Below are 18,369 nucleotides of genomic sequence, written 5' to 3' on the forward strand. Positions count from 1 at the left end.
GTTTTAGAAATTGCTTATCAACAGACATTTTACATGTTGAGAAGAAAAATGTAATTCCCTTGGTGCAGTTGTTTACCCTGAATCATTCTTTCCCATCTAATTTAATGACTAGTGCACATGTTCAGATACAATAACATCATTGAATTCATGGGATGCTTTCTGGGCTGCTCAAATTACCACAAAATGTAAAAGCACCAGGCAGCACACTCACAAGGACATTTTTTGTTCAGTGTTTTGTTGAAGAAATCAACAAGTACAACTGAGATGTTTGCTGTAGTGGTGTGTTTGTTAAGAAGCATGCCAGCACACTGGTGAACTGACAGTCCCAGAATGCACCCGAGCCAGTGACTCGCCCCAGAACAAATGACATTAATTATCTAGAAAGACAACCGTGATCAAAGACTAAGTAAAAGAGTAGGAAACAAAAGATAAGGAAAGGTACTGTGGGGTAGGAAAGAAAGGCCAGAGCTGTGCAAAATGACCTCCAGCAGGCCACAAATATGCACGTCTGCTCAAACGGTCAGATACTGACTCCATGAGGGTGGTATGAGGGCTCGACGTCCACAGGTGGGGGTTGTGCTTACAGCCCAACACCGTGCAGGATGTTTGGCATTTGCCAGAGAACACCAAGCTTGGCAACTTTGCCACTGGCGCCCTGTGCTCTTCACAGATGAAAGCAAGTTCACACTAAGTACTTGTGACAGAGTCTGGAGACATATTGGAGAACCTTCTGCTGCCTGAAACATCCACCAGCATGATGGTTGGGCAGTGGGTGACTAATGGTGTGGGTGGCATTTCTTTGGGGGACCGCACAGCCCCCCGTGTGCTCGGCAGAGGTAGCCTGACTGCCATTAGGTGCTGAAATTAGATCCTCAGACCCCTTGTGAGACTATATGCTGGTGCGGGTGGCCCCGGGTTCCTCCTAATGCAAGACAGCGCTAGACCTCATGTGGCTGGAGTGTGTCAGCAGTTCCTGCAAGACGAAGGCATTGATGCTGTGGACTGGCCCGCCCATTCCCCAGATCTGAATCCATTTGAGGACATCTGGGACATCACGTCTCACTCCATCCACCAACTGCACCACAGACTGTCCAGGAGTTGGCAGATGCTTTAGTCCTGGAGTCTGGGAGGAGATCCATCAGGAGACCATCTGCCACTTCATCAGGAGCATGCCCAGGTGTTGTAGTGAGGTCATACAGGCATGTGGAGGCCACACAGACTACAGAGCCTCATTTTGACGTGTTTGAAGGACATTACATCAAACCAGATGAATGATTCTGTATTGCACTGATCAAGGAACCAACCCAATAGGAGCTAAAGGCATCCTCTTCACATTACTTAACATAGTGAGTTTATACTATGTTTAATGTGCATTTTCTTCATCAGTCTAGAACATAACATGTTAGCGCTCCCTGGTTCTTTTTGGAGACAGATCCTGAGACAGCAGGCAGCTTTGGAGAACTCATGCCAGCTGTGGTCATTAAGGAATCCTTTGATTTAATATTGATTTCATGACAACTATCCTCAGGCACATATTCCTGGATATATACAATGACACGAGTAGACACTAACCCCCAGCAGTCTGGTGCTATGACAGCATAACTAAGGGCTGACCTGAACCAGCCCCAACTATAAGCTCTATAAAGAAGTGAAGTCTTATGCCAACTCTTAAAAGTCTTGACCATGTCCACCTCCAAAACTCATAATGGACTTTGGAGGTGGACAGCTATCAAGCTCCTCACAGAGGAGCAGCTTGACAGCTAACAGCTCCCAATTTAGTTTAGTCCAAATACATGAATTCAAATTGAGGTGATAACTATTTATCAACAGTATGAATGTCTGTTCCCGTCCAACAAAGTTGTTACTACATACCATGTTGAGCAGGGCTTCCACTTGACTTTAACTTCTTCTTTGTCCTGAAAAACATGATATAAACAAACAATTAATTCAGAAAGACATGCAGGTTGCATACAAAAAGGAGCCTACAAACATTTGTGTACTGTTGAATGGCTCAATATATTATACAGTTAGTTTACAAAAATATAAGAACCACTACAATGCTTGTACTGCCAGCATCGAGTGCATGTCAGCAAAGCAACACTGCTTACATTGTGGCTCACAAGCTCCACTCCTTTTCATCAAAACCAAAATTTTATCTACATTCTGTTTTTTACACTTTAAATCCCAGTTAGGTTAAATATTACCAGTAGCTTTTCAGATAAAACAGTAATAAAGTCCTAATGGTTTCATAAATCTTCATATTTTTTTTCATATAAGCATCGGGGACAAGGCTGTCTTGCAACTGTTGAGGTCACTAGTGTGCGCCCTATTTCTTCCAGGATCACTCTTCATTTGTAGGTTTTAGTGGACTCCTACTACTGTGAAGTGGTTTTCATGGGACAGGGGCTTGTATTCCAAGATCTGGGAGATTGTAGAAATGAGCAGTGATGCCCTTCTTGCCATCTTTCCAGAAATATCAGTGATCTGGAAGCTGTTAGGCTGACTTACAGCAGCAGCACTTTCTGCACCTGCAGAAACTCCAGGACACATTTACTAACAGTGTTTGTTGCTGTGTGTGCTGCAGCTGCAGCTTTGAATTTTTTTTGAGAGCTAATATTTTGGCTTTGGTGTCTTGTTATGAAATGTACAAGAGTAAGAGTGTTAGCATGTGTGTCAAAGCTACGTTTGACTGGGAAACTCAAAGCTCAATAACCTGTATCAACAACAATTCACTGCAGCCTGTGTAATATTTGATGCATCATAATTTATTCCAGTCTATCTTGCAAATACATGTTTGCGTTGCAATGTCATGCACAACACACACAACTATTAGAGCCTTAAGATCAAACCTGCGTCATTCTTTTGGTCCACTGCAGTGTAGCAGTCAAACAAGGAGAAGTGAAGTGGCCCCAAATGGCCAGGATAGAGATCAGAGGGTTAATGCGTAAAATGCATAAAAATATTATTGATTACAGGATAATACATTAATGTTAATATCAACAATAAGCTTTTTACTCTGAAGTTACAAGTATAAACAATGCTGTTACATTTACACTTACATTTTTTACTATAAGTATGGAAACAAGTGAACAGCATTTTATAATAAGTTTAACTGGAATTCTGTACACTGAAAAACAAACAACAGATAAAAAACACAAACAAACAGCCAGTGCCTTCATCTGTCCATTAAATGTCAAACATCGCTTTGACCTGTAGTCTCTGCTCGTCAGCACATGCTTTTAAAAAGAGCTCCATGTCCTCTGCAAACTGAAAAACAAAGAGGAAGAAGTCCCTCTACACAAAAACACTGTGGATGACAGGCCAGGCAAACATCTATTGACCTGTTTGAATGCCTCCTCATCATGTGAGCCTTGAAGTTTTTTTGTAAGAAGACTAAGACCACAGTGAGGACGTTTCATTTTCATGGACTTTCCACAAGCCCCAGTTTCATTTAGCACAGAGGGTGGAGCACATGAATGTTCTACCCAAGATTCAGGAAATGGTTTAGATGCTGGAGACGAGACATGGAGAGGGAGACGAGGCTCCACGGAGAGTTCAGTGGGGAGCAGTCCTGAATGCTGACATGACAATAATTGCCTTGCCATATCCCCACGCTGTATGACTGTCATGTTACAGAAGGGCAGTGAAAGTGCACCGGCACATCATTTTGTCTGTAAGAGAGAAAAAAAGAAAAAACATGTAATTTAAATGTAGTTGTATAGAATGCAGTCAGTTTATCTAACAATCAGATTGTACATATTAACAAAAATATCCAAGCCGTCCTCAATAATGAAAGCAAAATGGTGTGGATCACAAGAGCTGTCAGGAAATGTGGTGAACAGGAAAAATATTTAATGAAAACACTTTTTTCTCTCGCTGATGAATGAACTGAACTGTACAATGTGAAAAATAACTTTTAAGTCAACAAAGACCTGCAGAGGTGCTGAAAAGAAGTGCATATTTATGACTTTAACTATGAGGTATATTTAATACCAACATACCTTTGAAAGGCAAAGCACTTTGAATGTGTCCATTTATATGCTGCTCAATCTTTGCCCTGACAGCAGGGCTGAGAGTGGGGCACAGAGGGCAGTGAAACAGCCAACACGTGGTGCATTCCTGCAATTCTGGCCTGGAGGCAGAACTCCAATTTGATATTTGCATCTAAAACAGAGAGAAAAACAGATAAACACCATATACACATTTAAGTTCAGGTTTTAGCAGAAATAACACGTTACAGTTAGCATGTAAGAGATTTGGGAGAAAATTCTTTACAAAAACATAATTTACAAGAAACTTTTATTTGTGACATACGTATCTATTGACATATAAAAGACAACTGAACAAAGGCTAACTAACATCTTGGCAATAAAACAGAATAAATAGAGAATATTAGTATTTATACATATATAAAACTCTCTGTGACGACCTTTACAATGTTTTTGCAGGTGGAATGAGAGATATGAATAAAGTGCAATATGCAGTAAATGGAACAATGTGCATTGATGTTACAGATCGTGAAAAGTAGTGAAGTGAATTTGTTCATAACAAGCAAAAATCAAATACGTTTGAAACTGACCACTAAATGCTAACCAGAGGTGTCAAAAGTGCACATTCTTACTAAAGTTTAGATGCCTCGGGGGTCTGACCGTTGTTGTAGCGCTAACAAAGTGCCAACGTAATCAGTGTAAGCAAACTAGATGATTCCTACAATTATATAATTATTAACGGCAAATTTAGACATGAAAGACTCTGTAACAACCTTTACGATCCACTTGCAAGGTTTCCACAGTCGATGGCTGTATCCCAATTCAGGGTCTGCAGCCTTAAAGTTCGCAGCCTCAACGGTCCATGAACTCTGAACATCTGAACTCTGAAGCATGAACTCTGTGTCAAAGATTCAAGCTGCAGTTATTTATATTTCCTATCACCTTAAATCTTCACTCAAAGACACTCAAGTATCTGTGACAGTGTGTATATAGATGTATCATATATAAGAGAGAAATATTGTTCTTTTAATATGTTGGCATTACTAAATGTGGCTCAGTGCTTACATATATGTGTAAAAAGCAAATGTACGAGCTGTGATAACTGTGTCTGATAGAATGAAGAGTAGACTGATAAATGAAATATTCCTTTATTGGGTGAGAAAATCAGACCATGTCATAACTGCTTTAAGTCATACAGAATAGACATCAGAGCCTTAAACAGGCTGACTTCTGCTAAATGGGTCAAACTGGGCAGAAAGTCTACAAACACATAACATCCTTATAGAATATGATGTAACACTATAGATCAACTTAGCTCAGAATATATAAAGCAAATAAACAATCACAGCAATATGATGCAACAAACACAGCAGTGCTACTGATCCAAAATACTCAAAGCTTCATAGAACTGAAACAAACATTTATTTTTAGCTCCATTCTGCTGCTGATACAGACTTTAGGTTTCTGAACATTAAACTTGTTGCTGCCTTTCATAGTGTGTAACTTGAAGGCCCTGAGTACTTTCTCCCACACTGAAAACACTGGAATGACAACATTATTTGAACATTACCTAATAAGACTGATTCAGCACAGACAGTTATGTTAAACTTTCCTAGCAGTCCTTCACAAACAGGGAACAGTCTGTCTATTCTCTCCATCTGTCAGCTGCTGCTGGCTCTTCCTCCTCCTCTTCCTCACACACTGCTGAGTTTGTCCTGGTGGATCATCAGGGCTGCAAAGCCTCACAGATGATGTGCAGCAGTGGGTCCCTCAGTCTGTCCTCACTCTGGACACTTGCAGTCGTCACACATGGAAATCAAATGTGTGATAAGGTGCAGGATTCAAACACAAGTGTGACTTATAAACACATGTTCATACTTTTATTCCACAATCAGAGAGAAAGAAACAGAGAGAGAGTGCAGGACCATAGCTGGACTCGCCATCGGGCATACCGGGCATTTGCCCGGTGGGCCGCTGGCGATTTTTTGCTTTTATGGGCCGATCGATTTTTTTTTTTTTTGGAAGGGTATAAATAATGAAAGGTGTTGGATTGGCCAATTGGTCATGATCGACTCTGGGCTGGACCAATTACAGCCGAGGAGGGCGGATGCACCCTCCCCCTTGTTTAGCAATCTTATAGATGAACTAAAGAAAATGGAGAACAAAAAAAGGAAAGAAGGTGCAGAAAAAATTAGGGCCAAAAAGAAACAAGCCCTTCAGGCAGACGCTGCCAAATGTGTAAAAATAACTGAATTGTTTGGCGGTAGCTGTGGCATAGCTTCCACAGATTTAGCAACATCAGCAAGTGGTGGAGGCCAGCAGGTGGATAAGGGAAAGGGGAGGCAAGAGGAGGAGAGACCCGAGGCCGCCACCGGTCATAGTGGCAGAGGAACTGAACTTCAGGTAAGAAGTTATGACCTGCTGTCTATCTGTGTCAGATATAAACCAAGTTTAGTTGTAGTTTGTTTTCGTTGTGCTGACTTTTTACAGTCGCTTAGAATAACTGGTACTAGCTAGCATGACGGAGTTTATATACTGCTGGGCGGGTGCTATGAAGTTACTGATAGTAAATTTTATTTTATGCTTAAGGTTAGTTTCTCAAACTCCTCAAAATCTTAACAAATTGTGCCAATCCTTACATGTTGCACCAGGCTGATTTATCATCAAAAGTGGAGAAGTCTGTGACAGAGGAGACAGAAGAGCAGCAGAGAGAGATGGAGCAAGAGAGAGAAATAAAAGAGCAGGAGATGGAGATGGAGAGATGACTTTATGTCATCCATGAGGGATGCATTTGACATATGTTTCACATATTATAGCCCAACAAGTTACTTATAGCAATTTAAATACGAGCAATCACTTTTTGGCAGACAATCACTTTTTGGCACAACACCGGCTATTTTTTGTGTTTCTTTTTATCGCTCTGTAGCTGAGTTCAATTGAAAGCCTGCATGCGCTAGTACCTCTTGCCACAAGTTCCCAGAATCCTTTGCGGTTTTTACCCCTGAATGACGTCACATTTTTGGTGGGCCGGTCTCTAGTCAAAATGCCCAGGCCGATTTTTTGTCCCAGTTCAGCCCTGTGCAGGACAGACAGACAGGTGACAGTCTCAGGTGTACACACTGCTACACAACAGCACCAGAGAAGGAGGATTTAGTGTTTGTGTTATTACGAGTGCTAAACAAGAAGAGTTCCCAGATGGTGCAGTGGACACATGTGTGACTGCTGTGATTAAAGCATCTTTCTTTCAGCTTAACGAGTGAACCGTCAGCTCGTTCAAACACACGTTAAAGTCCGTTTGGCTCGACACCACCGAACAGAGGCAGCAATATAACATAGCTAACATTAACGGTGCAGTGAATCCTGCTTGTGCCGTGATGTTCAGGACTGCAAACCGAGCAGCATCACTGACTTTCAGCTTGTTGTGTTTGTGGATAAATGACTGACTTTAATTATCCACAAAATCATCACATTCTCTGTAGGATTAAGGTCGACTATTGAACAGCGTATATTTTAAAGTAAAGGCTTTAAAACCAAGTAAACGCTGAAAGTACAAACATCACTAATGTCACATAACTTTGCCAACATGTGGCCAACAGGAATGTTTTAATGTTCTTCATTATTAAACATTTGCACATAAATAAGTGACATAATATTCAGTACTTACTTCTGAAAGTTTACTCTTCAGCCGCCCCTCTTCCGCCGTTTTCTTTCGGCAACATTATCCACACCCACCGCCGCGCCGTTCTCTCAGAACTGAAGAAACTTCTTGGATAAAACGTCTTCAAGAAATTTAAAGCAGTTCAGACGCTTTTCTTTCCCAGCTCCTCAGACTGTCCACCCTGTTAGCTTCGTTAAGCAGCCATGAAGAGTAGAAGGCCAAGTATGAGTTTCAAACAATAAACACATTTATTTTTAAACCCTGCAAATAAACAACATTAACATCAAAAGTTTTACATTTCCTAAATTTATCCCACAATCTGAATATAACACCCACTTCCCCACGTTTGATCCGCTGTGTTAAATATGATTAAGAACAGAATGCAATCATTTGCAAATCCTATAAACCAGTATTTTAAACAAAGTGAGAAAATGAAACATTTAAAGAAAAATATTAGCCCATTTTGAATTTGATGGCAGCATCCTCTCTCCAAAAACTAAAGGCGTTACGATGTTTAGTGCTGGACCATGTTGGTTAATGTGTAAACTCAACAGTTTCCATTTTGATTAACCTGACCAACATCTAACATAGAACACCTTTGAAGTGGACCTCGCAGCCTGTGGATAACTTCAAACACGTCGAGGTCTTCAGAGGCTGAACTTTGACCCAGCATCACAAGGAGCGCCATAAACACTTGTTACGGTTATTAGAAGGAAGCCAGCCTTTAGACATCCCCACAACGACATCGTGACCAAGGGTCTGTTGCATGATTTTTAACATGGCTACAATGTGTCGTCTGCTGAGTCATCGTTTAATACAACAACGTACTGAAAGAGAGCATTCAGCATCTGACTGAGCTGGACTAACCTTCCCTTTCAAAAGTGAAAACTGCAACATAAAACTGGAATACAACCAACTTCTAATGAAATGTAACATTTTATAACATGAACACAGATTCCAGGTGAGCTGTGTCTTCCAGGACTGGATTTACCAGAACAGGTATGAGGACGGTGCCTGACGGGCATGTACGAGCTGGAGTGGATCCCAGCTAACACAGGGTGAGGAGACAGACGACCGTTCACGCTCACACTTATTCACCAGTTAACCTAACCCCACTACCTGAATGTGTGTGAACTGTGGGAGGAAGCCAGAGTCCCCTGAGAGGACCCACACAAACACGGGGAGAACATCCAACCTCCACAGAGACTCTCTCTGCACTAAAAGCACAAAATAAAAATCACACCGTCATGTAATTCAAGAAACTGGTCTTAAAAAACATTTAATCTAATATGTCCACATGGAGCCCGTGTTAAGGTCCGTACTGGGCTTCAGAACATCAAGTGAACAACGTCAGATGGGACCTGAGTGCGTTGTCTCCTGATAGAAAGTGCTGAGGATCAGAAGGACTCAGGGACAACACGATATCTGTCCAGCAGAGGGCGGCATTATTCCAAACGGCTCCATCCTAGAAACATGATGTGGAACAGCTGACCTGTAGATCTGCTCAAGAACAATCGTCACAGTCTGATCACAGTCAGTCCCACGTCTGCCATGTTCTCAGCTTCCTTTAGTACAGGTAGCTTTAATGATCATTTCAAGTGTGGTTGTTTCATGGAAACAGAGAGCAGACTGCAACATCTGTGACAGCCACCTCTAACACTCTGATGGACGTGTGGACAGCAATGCTGCCTTGAACAGTACCGATGTTTCAGGGCTGATGACGTTTTTGGGTGGGACATCTACATCCTGACATATCAAGGTTACTTTACTTTTACGTAAATTTGCTTTACAGAAAAATAATAGCATTTGTCATCCCTTCACAAACACACACATCGATTTAAACCTGACAGACACATATTTGGAAATTAGACGCGATGAATCAAATCAGGAAAACAGTTATTAGTTACTAAGTTTAGTGACGGCAGCAGGGACAAAGCTGCTTTTATAAGACTTTGTCCTGCATCATTCTCATGATAAAACAGACTCAATGGCCCCAAGATATTTATATGACTGCACTTGCTCAGGTTTGTCCGGATTTCAAACTGTTCTAAAAGTCTTTTGATTCAAATCTGGGGCTGTGTTATTGAAAGCAGCAGAGAAATCGATGAACTGAAGTCCTTTACTCTCTACATGTTTGACAATCAGGTGAAGTAGAATCAAAAGCGCGTCCTCCACTCCTCTATTGGGCTCATGTGCAATCTGCATTGAATCAAGCTGAAGTTCAGTGTCTTCCATAATCACATTTCTGATGATTTGTTCAAAGACTGAGGTGAGGGCAGCAGGCCTGAAGTCGTTTAGAACTTTTGGACGACTAGATTTAGGACCAGGAACCACAACAGCTTCTTTCCAAAGAGAGGGCATGAACGATTTATTCAGAATAACCTAAAATATAGGACTGAGTTCTTGAGCACAAGTGTAGGAGCCATATGAGTTGTTCCTTTTTGTTTTGGATTAAGAGGGTTGGTTTAAATGCACACCTTGTATTGGTGCACGGGTGTGGGGCGTGACTCGTGGGCGTGTTAGGTGATAAATGTGGTTGCACTCACCTGATGAGCAGAAAGGTCGGGTGAGCATGAGGGGAAACCTGTTGACCCCAGCTTGAGTCATTTTGATGCATTTTTGGCTGTAACTTGATGTATGTTTTATGCACTAATTGATGCCATAGGCCGATGTTGTAGTTTGGTGTAGTAATTGGTGTAATTCTTTGTGAGATGCAGTTATTGTGTTTGTGCAGTCTGTGCATTTGTTTAATAGTTCGATGTGCTGATTTGTATAGTGGACAGTAACATGTGGAATTAAAGGAGCAAATAGTGCAGAAGTGCATCTCATGTGTTTGTTGTTGTCGTCATCAGCGTCCTCATGTTTAGCCTGCTGCGGCCATTTGCTGGAGGAGCCACAACAACTTGTCAACAGAAGAGTTTGTAGGTTTTATTGGATTATTTATATATAGTTTGATTGGTGAGAGTTTTAAGGTTCGCTGTTGCCTTTTAGAGTAAGCCTGTGGCTTCACACAGCTGTTTCAATCAGGAGTCTTATTCCCCTGTTAGGTTTCAGCAGTTTCACCTGCATTAGGCGTTGTACTGATTTGCTTTCTATTGTGCATCAGGCGGCTGAAGCCATTGGCTTGGGAGTACCGCCGCAGTTTGTGTTTAAGACAGTTTGTCTTCCTCACAGCTGACGGTATGGAGGTACATAAATACCCATCGCCAGTATGTACGGAAGACTAGGCTGGGTTAGCTAGGTTTAACAGGCAGATTAGTGGGGATGTTACTCCTGTTAATTGTGTGTGTCCAAGGTTTATTGAAAGGAACGTCATTAATTTGATGTGTTGGAATGAAGCTCTGTGGCATAGGTGCAGTTCAGCGTTTGGATTTTGTAATGTTTGAGTTATGAGTTATGTGAGTTATGCAAACAACAAAGTTTTTTGCAGCTGTTCACCTAAAAATGCAGCCAAGACGTTTTTAAAATAAACATTTCAAACTATTTACAGAACAATCAGCTGTTCGGCATCAAATCTGATGCCACACAAATTATTTGTGCCACTGCAAAAAATAATTTCTGTCCACTATGAGATAAAGGAGAACAACAGCCTGATACCTGCAGGCCTGACAACAGCAGATGTATCACTCCACATCAGCCACGCCGCTTTGCTAGCTAAAACACATAAGGACGCTGTCATAGCCTGTCAACCATGTTGATTAGCTGCGTATATACACGAATGTGAATCGCATCATTGGCTGGACTATGGGAGAAGGTGGCATCATTCTAATCGCATACAGGAGCAGCCGGACACTTACTGACTATTAACTACTCGATTTAAATCAAGACGCAACCTCTCGCGCTCTCTCTCTCTCTCTCACTCACTCACTCACTCACTCACTCACACACACACACACACACACACACACACACACACACACACACACACACACTTTCTAACAGCCATCTTCAAGATAAAACAAATCAAGCTCCAATAACTAGTGAAAAATGTAAAAACTCTCCAAGACATCTGGATTAACGTTAAATCCTAATAACTGTGAACTCTTTGCCATAAATGATAAACTGTAAGATTCCTGTTAAATCAGAAATAAGATATTTGGAAATTCATCTCACAAAGGACCAAAAAGTAAATCGGTCGTTGAACGTGGAGAAGAAACTAAAAGAATTCAAGACCAAACTGAACTCTGGGCTTTTGTCACGGTTCTGGGTCATTTTGACCCAGCATTTTCAGTTCTTATATTACTTTGTATTATGGTTTGTATCCCGATGCTTTTGTTTATTGGTATTCCATGTTTCTGTTATTCTTAGTGAGGGATTAGTTCTTAGGTTGTGTCTCGTGTTTAGTATAGGTTCAGTGTCAAGTCTGCGTCTGTTTCTTGTTTCCTGTTTTATTGTGAAGGGTTGTCTCATGTCAGTGGCTGTATCCCAATTCAGGGTCTGCAGCCTTAAAGTACGCATTTCAAGGCCGATTACGTCACAGCGGCGCGCCGAAGGCTGTCCCAATTCAAAGGCTGCTCCAAATGCGGCCGTGAAATGCGTCCTTCATTTCCCTGAATTTTAAGGCTGTGGCAGTGTAGACTTCGTGGCCCAACATATCCCAGAATGCATAGCGCGGCAGTGGGTGTGGATAATTTAGCCGAAAAATGGCATTAAAACGGATCTCCAATGTGCACTGGACGACAGGAGGGGGAAATCCTTGTGAAAGTGGCCAAAAGACACGAAAAAGGTTACGGCAAAAACAACTAATCATCCGTGTGGATACTAACTCACTCGCCTGGCTAGTGCGCTGCAGAGAGGACGTGAGTAACATCAGTTCTTTTAAGTGAAGGATGTTTTTGAAAATACTGAGAAAATGTCAGGAGGCGTTGGACAAATGGACATTTTTGATAATGGCAAAGAGGATTGAACAACATATGTGGTGAGAGATGAACAATATTGTCTGGCTAACAAAATAGAGGATGAGAGGAAAGTTGCTGTGTTCCTGAGTGTCATGGGAGGAAAAACATACAACTTGTTGCGCAGCATCAAACAAAAACTAAATGTGCAAAAGAGACCGAAAGCTGCATGAAGTAACTGAGAAAGACTCAAATGATTCTCAGGAGGATTTGGCATGCCTGGAGCTGTACACAATGCAAGAGAAAGACAATGATGCAATATGGCTCACACCAAAAATACAAGAGGTTGAGTTACAGATGGAACTGGACACTGGGTCTGCCCTCTCACTGATCTTATATGAAGATTACAGAGACAAATTCCCCAATCTGAAACTGAAACACACCTCGGTGAAACTGAAAACATACACAGGTGAAAGAATAACTCCTCTGGGAAAAGTGAAAGTGGAATATGAGAAAAAGAAACGCAACCTGGAACTTTATGTCAATGAGACTGGAACGAGGCCCGAGTGCACATTCTGTGGATGAAAGACTGAAACAGAAACTTAATAACCGTGCCCAGGTGATCAAAGATGGAATCAGCACTCTGAAAAATATTAAAGCACAGATCATACTGGAGGACAATGCAAAACCAAGATTTCACAAGGCACGTCCTGTACCTTATGCTTTATGCCCCAAAGTCGAAGCAGAGCTCCAGCGCTTGGAAGAGCAAGGAATACTCACCAAGGTGGAATGGTCAGATTGGGCTACACCAATAGTGTCAGTAAGCAAGAAAGCAAGTGACAGAGTGCAGATCTGTGGTGATTTTAAGGTTTCAGTGAACCCAGTTCTCCACATAGATCAGTACCCACTTCCGCGGATAGAAGACATATTCACAGCAGTCGCAGGTGGCAAACACTTTTCAAAAACTGACCTTGCCCAGGCTTATCTCCAGTTGGAAGTAGAAGAGACATCCAGGAAATATGTGGTGATAAACACTCACAAAGGCCTATATCAGTACAACAGGCTGGTATTTGGTATCGCCAGTGTCCCAGCAGTATGGCAACGTGCCATGGATCAGGTCCTACAAGGCATTCCAGGAACAGTGTTTTCTGGATGACATAATAGTCACTGGTGTTGATGAGGAGACTCATCTGGCTAACCTAACAGCAGTCCTGGCCAGGCTAGAAAAATATGGATTGAGAGCAAACAAAAACAAATGTGAGTTCTTCAAGGATGCCATTGAGTATGTGGAAAAAATAAATAAATAAATAAAAATAAGAAAAACAGACGGGTGTACCCTCTAGTGTGTATGTACTCGCACACACATATTCACTCACACACCCATATTCTTAAGCATACATACACATACCTACTTACATATGTGTTCACTTGTAGTCTCATACATACTAACATATACATATAAACACATAACGATTCAGAAATGTGGCATATATAGTTACAGAGATTCAAACAAGATTGGGTCTCCTTAACCGGATGTAGTGTTTCCATTTACCCCAAATTTCACTAAATATATCAAACTGGAGTCTTTTAATGAAGGTAATTCTTTCCATTTTAAACATCCCATGTACAGTCTCATGCCAATCACCCAGTGATGGAATTTTCACACTAAGCCATTTCTTGGTAATAATTTTACGGGCAGCCAAACTCAGGATACCATACAACTGCTTAGACATTTTATCTACATTTACTGAGTATAAATATCCAAACAAAAGTTCGTCCCAATTAAAGGACACAAGATCGACAGACATGGGCTCCACAAAACCGAGGACAAAGTTGAAGCAGTCCTGAAGGCACCAGACACTAAAAATGTGAGTCAGCTACGTTCATTCTTGGGCTTAATTAATTATTACCACAAGTTTCTACCAAACCTTTCAACAGTCCTGCACCCGCTGAACTCTCTGCTGCAACAAAATGTCAAATGGAAATGGACAAAAAACTATGAAGAGGCATTTAATTTAGTTAAGTTAAGCAGCTCATTACATCAGAGGAGGTTCTGACACACTTTGACCCCAAGCTACCACTTCGCCTCGCCTGTGATGCCTCACCATATGGCATTGGTGCCGTGCTATCTCACAAAATGCCTGATAGATCCGAACGACTACTTGCCTTTGCCTCAAGGTCCCTAAATGCAGCCGAGCGCAACTATACGCAGATAGACAGAGAAACACTCAGTCTAGTGTGGGGAGTGAAGAAGTTTAATCAGTATTTATATGGACGACACTTCACCCTGATCACAGACCACCGACCGCTGGTGTCCATCTTTAACCCTCAGAAAGGTATTCCAACCATGGCTTGCGTACGCTTGCTTGGGCTTTGTTCCTGGGTGCACACACCTACACCATTGAGTTCAAAGGGACAAAGCTACATGGAAATGCAGATGGACTTTCACGTCTTCCACACATGCAACCCACCGAAGAAATGACTGATCCAGCTACTGTGTTTCATGTTACACAAATGGAACCCCTACCTGTCACAAGTGCTCAGGTGAAAAGAGAAACGAGCCAAAACACAATCTTGTCAAATGATCTTACTGTGAATGGTTGGCCGTCCTGTAGTGACACTCAGTTCTCTGCGTACTCCACCCGCAAAGACCAACTATCCGTTTGCCAAGGATGTGTCATGTGGGGAACTCGTGTCATCCTGCCACCCAAACTACGTACAAAGGTACTGGACTCACTGCACGATGGACATTTGGGTGTTAAGATGAAAGGTCTTGCTAGAAGCTATGTTTGGTGGCCAGGCACTGATTGTGAAATGGAGAATATGGCTAAATCCTGCATTGTTTGCCAGCAGACGCTGCGCCAGCCTCAAACAGCACCTGTACACGCGTGGGAGTGGCCATCCGCTCCATGGCAACGCATTCATATAGACTATGCTGGCCCATTTATGGACTAAATGTTCCAGGTTGTGGTTGATGCCCACTCAAAGTGGCCAGAAATCTTCCCCGTAAAGCAAGCAACAGCTGCCAGCACGATCAATAGTCTTTGGTCACCGTTTGCACGCACAGGTCTGCCACAACAGCTCGTAAGTGACAATGGTCATCAGTTTACTGGAGAGGAGTTCCAGTGTTTCCTTAGGAGTAACGGCATACGACATATCACTTCAGCTCACCATCATCCTGCAACAAAGCTGAACCAGCCAGTCGCACAGAGGGGAAACCGCTACAACAGAAAATTGACAATTTTTTTACTGTCTTACCACTCATGCAACAACTGGACACACACCTGCAATGCTCTTCATGGGATGAGATCTGAGATCACATCTAGATTTGCTGAAACCAGACATTCGCAAGGATGTCCAAGATAAACAGTCTTCCATGGTGGAAGCAACAAGAAACAAAACCAGGTTCTTCAATGTTGGACAAAAGTTCTCGCCAGAGACTACAGAGACCCAAGTCAGAAATGGCATTCTGGCACGATTCGTTCACGGACCGGACCGCTGATATACACCATAAATGTTGGAGCCAACTTAGTCTGGCGTAGACATGTTGATCAGATTCTAGATGCAGAATGTCACGTAGTTCCAGAGCAACCTGAGAGGACACATCTACACCTCAAGATTCAGAAGAGTTTGCCCTCGCTTCACCACCTGAGGTTCAGGGTTTACGTGAAACCACCAATGTTCAAACACCTGAACTTTCCACACAGAGCACTATGGACTCTGACCAAACAGGCAGACGTTACCCTGAGAGAAATTGCAGAGCACCTCAGAGACTGAACTTATAGGTTTCCAGTTTATTTTGTAAGGAAAGCGGTTAAAATGTTTAAGAGGAAACAACCTACCTCTATGTTGTAAATCACTGAGTAGGTGTCATATTTCAGTTTAAGTACAATTATTGGGTTACGGCATTTACCTGAAAATATCTCGATTGTTTGATACTTAATGTGTTCATCAAAGCTGGATGGGAGGAACTGTGATGTATTTAGTAAAATCAGTTTATATTTTGTGGTAAAGTAGAGAACACCAAGCGTGGTGCATGTGCGCATTGATATGCCTGTGCCTTTCCACAACATGGTTAATAAAGTAAGTTACTAACAACCAAAAATGTGTTGTTACTTTACCAGTTAAGTTATAAGAGAGAACATAACAAACTGGTTGAGATCCTGGATTAAAGAGGGAATGGGAAGGGAAGAGGAGTACAGAGGACTGATTGGTCGGTTCGTGAGGAGAATCACCTGAAACTGAATGTGGCCAAAACAAAGGTGCTGGTGGTGGACTAATTGTAATTTAAAATGTGAAAATTTTAGCTGTCCTCCATCATTCTCCCTGAGGAGTCGAGTTACGGTGACTTTGTATCTTCTACAAGAGACGCACAAGAGCAAGTTTAAAAAAAAACTGTAGAGGAAAATATGGCAAAGTCCCAAGACTTACAAAAGGAAGCTTATGCTAGACGAGTCCAGAAGAAGTACAGAAACCTTGTGTACAGCGTTGGAGATGAAGTTCTTCTCTTGAACATGAAACGTGGAAGGAAGGGAGGAAGACTTGATCCAGATTTTTCAGGACCCTACACCATTCAAGACATCGCTGGCAAATGTGTGAGATTAAAAAAACACGGAAGGAGCAACTTTAAGAAATCACTACAGCATTGACCATATCAAGCCATACAGAAGAAGCCACCATGTAAATATCAGTGACAATTAAAAATACCCAACTCGCAGTCAGACGGTGAACAGCAGCACAGACCTGAAGATGCCTCCCTGCCATCCTACTGCTAACCCTCAGTGCCAGCAAAGTCCAGAGGATTCATTATGCACCCAAAACGGCTGACACAAGGAGTTTAATTGTGTTCCAGGACCAGAAACGCGTGAACAAGAACTTCCCTCCCGGAAACAAAGCTTAGAAAATGAAGGTGACATAGTGAACAACTCTTTTTGACCAGTTGGTCATTTGTTGCCAGTTTGGCGTTGCAACTTAATTGACTGTTGCATGACTTTGTTTGCATTTTGAAGTCTTCAACTCATATTGGATATAAAGAAACATGCAACGTGCACTGAGCTTGTGGAAGTCTGGAAATGGATCTGCCTGTCAGTAATTTTCTCTTTTGCCCACCCGCTGTACCTTTCCTATTTCTCTGCGTGTAAATGCATGCCTATTGTATTGACTTTTTTCCTGTTGTGGCCCGTTGGCCTTTACCAAGCTTATCCACTACAAATCTCATGCATGCCTGAGCTAACTTATCATATTTTTCTTTTAGTAAAGAGGCTATGGCGTGCAAAGGATACTGGGCGCTTGGAGGCAGCTGTTGGACCATACAAGTTATTGGATTCCTCTTTTCGAACACTGCAGGGGTCACGGTGGTTTCTGATGAGGTAAGAGAACTTATCATTATTGAGTCTGATTTCGAGGTTCTGCTCCTTCTGAAGCATTTGCAGTGCAGAGACCATTAATAGTTTAAAATGTGCGGGTAGGTGGGGGGTTTATATTGCAAAACTCTGATAAGGTTTCACCCATTCACTTCAACAGGAAAAAATGTTATCAACCACAACACAGATGTTGTGACATCATAATACCCAGTTCCAGTATATGCAGAAAGAACCTTTATCAGCAATTCTATTCCTTTAGATGTTTTTGTGTACAGCACTCAAGCAGTTACTTCAAAAATTGTTGCTGTTGTTGTATAAACTCAGATTTTTCAAAACAGGTCATTGATGCATATCTGCACCGTGTTATTGACAGACGAAAGGTAAGTAAGAAATGTCATTTACCTACTAATTTTGAAATAAAAAAAAAAACTATTTACTGTTCTATAACATTTTTGTATACTTGTGCAGAATGCTGCACACCTGCTCTGTTCAGTAGTTGCAAGCTCGTTGTTTTCTGGGCAGTT

General features: G+C 41.9%; 1 protein-coding gene and 1 pseudogene across 1 annotated transcript in view; one reads left to right on the forward strand and one right to left on the reverse strand.

The window, feature by feature from the left end:
- LOC113035143 (protein NLRC3-like) overlaps positions 1–18,369 on the forward strand; it is a 312,272-nt gene that overhangs the window by 131,798 nt on the left and 162,105 nt on the right. The gene's annotated exons all lie outside the window — the stretch shown is intronic.
- The window catches only part of LOC113035137 (NACHT, LRR and PYD domains-containing protein 12-like), a 257,654-nt pseudogene that overhangs the window by 109,969 nt on the left and 129,316 nt on the right, over positions 1–18,369 (reverse strand).

Source organism: Astatotilapia calliptera, chromosome 13 (assembly GCF_900246225.1).
Source record: "Astatotilapia calliptera chromosome 13, fAstCal1.2, whole genome shotgun sequence".
NCBI lineage: Eukaryota > Metazoa > Chordata > Actinopteri > Cichliformes > Cichlidae > Astatotilapia > Astatotilapia calliptera.